General features: G+C 36.4%; 1 protein-coding gene across 2 annotated transcripts in view; it reads left to right on the top strand.

Annotated features, from left to right (window-relative positions):
* Nucleotides 1-209: 209 nt before the first annotated feature.
* Nucleotides 210-5,233, top strand: part of LOC107095156 (signal transducer and activator of transcription 5B-like) — a 47,525-nt gene continuing 42,501 nt past the window's right edge. For both annotated transcript variants that reach the window (XM_015391142.1, XM_015391143.1), the window contains exon 1: nucleotides 210-552. The gene's annotated coding sequence lies outside the window, so the exon portion shown is untranslated. The remainder of the gene's footprint in view (nucleotides 553-5,233) is intronic.

The raw sequence follows: 5,233 nt of genomic DNA on the forward strand, positions 1-5,233 counted from the left end.
ATCCATCCTGCTTTTAATATTATGATTAAATATTTGTAAAGGAGCCGTTAAATGGGGAGGAAATAATGTTTATTTTAAGCACAAAAACTAAACAGAACATAGGGTTCAGAGCAGATAGAAAGTGCTCTAACATCTCAGCTATGCGGTGAAAAAAAAAAAAAAAATCTCTTCTTGATTCGTCACGTTGGCCAACAGGGCTGGATGTTTGTTTTGACAAAGCGTTCATGAGAGGACTTGCTTTGAGTGTGAAGGCAGGAAATAAAGCACGCAACCCTGCTTAATGGCACATTGTGCGCAACAGGGAAGTGAACCTTGGCTGTCTTTCTGCGCTCGGCGCTGAATTTTATCCGCCCTGCTCTCGAAGCTGACTTTCTCTTCGCCAGAAATAAGGAAAAAAAAAAAAAAAAAAACCAAACGACTTTTCTTCTTTTTGACTCCAAAGTAAACGTCAGGACTATGGCCTGCCAGTCGGAGAACTTCTAAGCAAAAGGAAAAAGAAAAGGCGACGACCTTAATAACTGTCCGTGTTTTGAAACCTAAACTTCACTCAAGGTAAGCTCAAATATAGAGAGCATATACTGTACTTGTGGCGTTTTTATTTTTAAACAAGGGCCCCTTTTTGCTTTCGGAGGCCTGCGTATGTTTGCGCGCAAGACGTGATGAAGGATGAAGGTTATTTCTGCCATGTTTTTGATACAAAACAACTTCATGCAAAACAGCCAAACACAGTGTCCGTCTTTAAAAATGCTTTTTATCCTCTCATTAAATAAAAGAAAACAAAACAAAACCCTCACTTCTTTTTTATTCTTTACAAATAAAAGTCTTCTTTGCTAACTCAATTTACACCAACCTATGCCTTGCTCCCAGTGGTTTTATATTTGCTTTCACCTTAAGCTTAGTGATGTTTGTAAAACATTAAAACCAACACTAAACAGATTTAAAATGAATAATCTTAATATCCTGTCATTGAACTGTAATCCTTGTTGATCAAGGCCCAAGATCCGAGCACAACAGCTCTGAATATGTGGGATTATGAAACACAGAGAGTCTTATGCTTCTGTCAAAAGTAAAAATTTGTATTTGGATAAAAAGCTTTGAAGCTATATAAACATGCAGGGACTAGTTCTTCAGAAGGAAGGATGGAGTCTATGCGGGTAACATCATCAGCTCAGCTTCAGCCACGGAAATGCCTCTTTAAGTCCCTAAAGGATCAACTGGACTCTCCCCACTACTGTTCTGCTTGTCCATTTTCAGCAAAGAGGAAGAAGGAAGTCTCTGTTTCTCTTTCGAATCTAACTGAATCACTGAGTTTGGATTAGTTCTTGAGTACTGCTGCCTCTGCAGATGTATGTATTATAAATAAGGCTTTAAAATGATGGTTTAAAAAGTACAATAAGCACGTTGAATGACATCACTGGTGTTTTGGTTTGTTGTGAGTCAGAATTAGTATATTTTGATCACTATACTTCTTCCCATTTTGCAGCTCTAGATGCAGTAGTTGGAATCAGGATTCTTCAATTGTGATCTTTGTGAAAATATAGTAGCACAACTATCTTATTAAGAAAAATAAAAGAAAATGTTTAAAATACATATATGATAATTTGAATTTAGAACATAGTAATGTGGTATTTTGGTGTTTTGTTTGTATTATAGATTAGATAGAGTCTAATTGTCAGTTATTAATTGGTTAATAAGTCAGAAAATCTGCTCTGGGCTGCTTTAAAGACATACTGGTTATATCTATAATGATTTATATACATATAATAACCTATATAATAGGTGATACTCATTTGGCTTCCATACAACAGCTCTATTACTCTTTGTTGGAGGTGACGTATAGAGGTATGCAAAGTAGCTGCAGCTAACTCTATGCTCCATACATTCAGAGCTAGTGGTCATTTATTGCCTCACCAATGTTGCTGGCTGCATACAGTGCATTGCTCAAGGACGCAGGTGTGCTGTCAGTGCTGATTGCAGGAATCACAGCTGTAGATCTGAGAAAGTTGAAACAAATATGCGCTGTTGAAACTTTTGTTTAACCTTTCTGGAAATGTATATGCTCAACTGGCTGCTTCCTCAGATTAGAGGTATTACTGCCACTGTCCTTGTTCTTTGCATTACAAATATTGCACTGAGGATAAGCTGTATTGCATTTTTGAAAAGTGGAGCCATACTCTCTACCACTCTGTTTAAGCAATGCTTGCTTTGTTTTTGGAAGCATCCAACACATTTGTGCTGTTTTGATGCAGAGAATGGGAGACTCCCCACACTTCCAGTCCCTCTGTGTTCCAGTGATGCGTTTAGGAACCAAAACTTGCTATTGTGTAGTTTTACCTGAATAGATACTCAGAATTTGGTTGTTACCTATAAAAACACTGAACTTGGTACTAAAAATTGTTAGAACTTTTCAAATTTAACCATTTAAAACCTAGATATACTTTGATACTTATAATAGACTCATACATATGTGGATGCTGCACTGTTAATATGATCCTACTAACTCATTAGTGACCATAGGGGGTTTTAGAGTTTACGTACCTAAGATTCATTGGCATTTAGGGAGTTGGTGTCGTAAAAAAACGTCATATTTTTTATATTTCTCTTTCTGCAGATTTAAAACATTATTTTCTTCAAAAGTATTTTCAGTAAGTGATTTGTTTTCTTATCTCAAATCTACTTTTAAGTCATCACATAATAAGCAGACAAGGATGTAGGTGAAATGGAACATTTTTACTCCATGAGTTAAAATCTTCTGATCCCGGAAGGGCTGTATGATATGACTGAAAATGTATCATCATAAAAGCCTTTCATATCAGTTGATATTAATAACTGCTTTTTGTTTTGTTTTCGCTATTTAAAATTAGAACAAGGGATGAAAGGCCAAAATTGAATTGCTACACTAACCCTATTTTAACATAGTATTTAACGTTTAAAAATAGATCAGCACTACCACCGTTACCCCTCATAGCTAAGAGGCGAGCCCTCTGGGCCTGTGAGAGGTTAAATTAATCGATGTGCCTACATCCCCCAGAATGCTGTACGGTTCTGAGTCAAAATTCAGGGAAATTATAGAGATTTTGGTGGACATATTTTCTTCAGTTATTGAGATTTCAGGTATTTCCTAGCCTTCGCTCCAGGCCATTCTGTTTAAGAGACACAGTATCTTGACTCATAAACAGCAATTTGAACCACAGATATTTTAAATCACAGCAGCTACTAGCATTTTGCACAACCAGCGGGTGCAACCTGGACAGTTTGTGACAGGGCAACACAGAGACATACAACTATGCACATACACACTCAAGCCTTATGGCAATTTAAAGAAGCCAATTAACCGAACAGCCATGTTATTGGAGTAGTCAGAGATAAACCACACATGCACAGGGAGAACATGCAAACTCTGTGCAGAAAGAACCCCAGGCCGGGAATCAAACGCAGAACTTTCTTTCTGCAAGGCAGCATTGCTACCCACTGTGCCAAGGTGCAGCCAAAACCAAAGCTGAAGCCACTGTGAAACCCAACATGTGGTACCGCTTTAGAATCCGGTGATCCCAAAGAAAGCAACCATCAACTAAATTGTAAGCCAACCAAACTCGACAAACACCATTACCTAATAATCTATCATCAATTAGATTAAATCATTTTCCCTTCTTACCTTGTTTTAATCTTCTGGTTTTCTAAAACACATTCTATCGTGGCATATATAGACTAATTTTCTCCATAACACTCCACGGAAAAATAATATCCATTTGTATTTCCCATAAAATATGTTCAAGTGTTGTACTAATCAACCAAAGTTTCTTTTTTCCATGCAAAAATAAAAAAATATAAGGATAAAAACACATATTCCATGTGTGTAATGAGGTATATCCACAATCTTAGATTATCTATGTTATGTGGGCTCATTCACTAAACAGTTTGCTCCAAAAATCGTGCATATTTTTGTTCTCAGTATAGAGAAAATGTTAACATTACAGTTTGTATGCATATCACCAGAAGCTAAAACATCTCAGCTTTCAAATGAGATAAATCACAAGCATGTAGGACTTATTATATTATTTACAGGCCAGTGTCATTTGGGTTTGCAATGCATTTGTGCACAAGCTCTAAGAAGGTGGGAGCTGAGGGGTTTTAAGTGTTGAAGCTGTAAGTTGCATAATAACTCCATTCTGCTGATGAATTATTAAAGGACCCAATCTAATATGCTTTTGTCTATGCAAATATTTAAGCTAAACTGAAATCCAGATGAAAAAGAGGAAAAACACAAGTGACAAGGTGTTTTCTGTAAAAGGTCATGCAGGATGTTGGTTTTTCTTAGTATATTGTGTAAACAGTTTTCTCTTGCCAGAACATACAGTATCTGAAGGTGAAAAAACCCGTTGGGACACTTCTAGGGGCAGCATATTTCCTAGTAATCTGTTTATTATGTGCAAGTACCAACAGTTCTTCATATGTTTGAAGCAATAATGGCGAATCTTCAGAGAGACGAACACAATTCTTATGTTTTTTTGGCCTTTTCTGTGGGTTTGACTTATGGATGCATGTAGCCATAACTAGAGATATAGGTGCTTCGGTTAAAACAGCAAACTAAACAAACATTTCATTTTTAATAAGAAAAAGAATATTTAAGTAAAATCCACAAAATACATTGTTTCATTTAAGGTGGTTTTGTTTCTATTTCACTTTTTTCATCATAAAATAACTGCTTAACCTAAGCATTTCCTGTATTGGGATAAAAGATTTTAAAAGTGTTTGTTTGGCATGGGAATTTAACTGGTATGTAGGCATTCAAGCCCTAACCCAGACCCAAGTTACAGTGTTAAACAGCAAGCTAAAGTTTTTGCAAATATATAGGCTTGCTAAAATATTTTTGGCCTAAGAGCAACGATGATTAACCTCAGTAAAATGTTAAACATTTAAATGAAATGTCAAACTTTGCAGGGAAGTAGTAGCCTAAAGGTTCTGAGTTCAAGCCCCACTCCCACAGACTGCCACTCTGGGTCTCTGAGCAAGACCCTTAAACCCACAATGCTTCCCAGGCGCCACACAGTGGCAATAGGGCTGCAACTAACGATTATTTTAAAAATCGATGAATCGGCCGATTATTTTTTCGATTAATCGATGAATCGGACAAAAAATATTTTTTATATTAACCTCTTTATTCCAAAATAAACAATATTTTTTGTCCGATTCATCGATTAATCGAAAAAATAATCGGCCGATTCATCGATTA

The sequence above is a fragment of the Cyprinodon variegatus genome, unplaced genomic scaffold, assembly GCF_000732505.1.
Source record: "Cyprinodon variegatus isolate N-32 unplaced genomic scaffold, C_variegatus-1.0 Scaffold526, whole genome shotgun sequence".
NCBI classification, from domain to species: domain Eukaryota; kingdom Metazoa; phylum Chordata; class Actinopteri; order Cyprinodontiformes; family Cyprinodontidae; genus Cyprinodon; species Cyprinodon variegatus.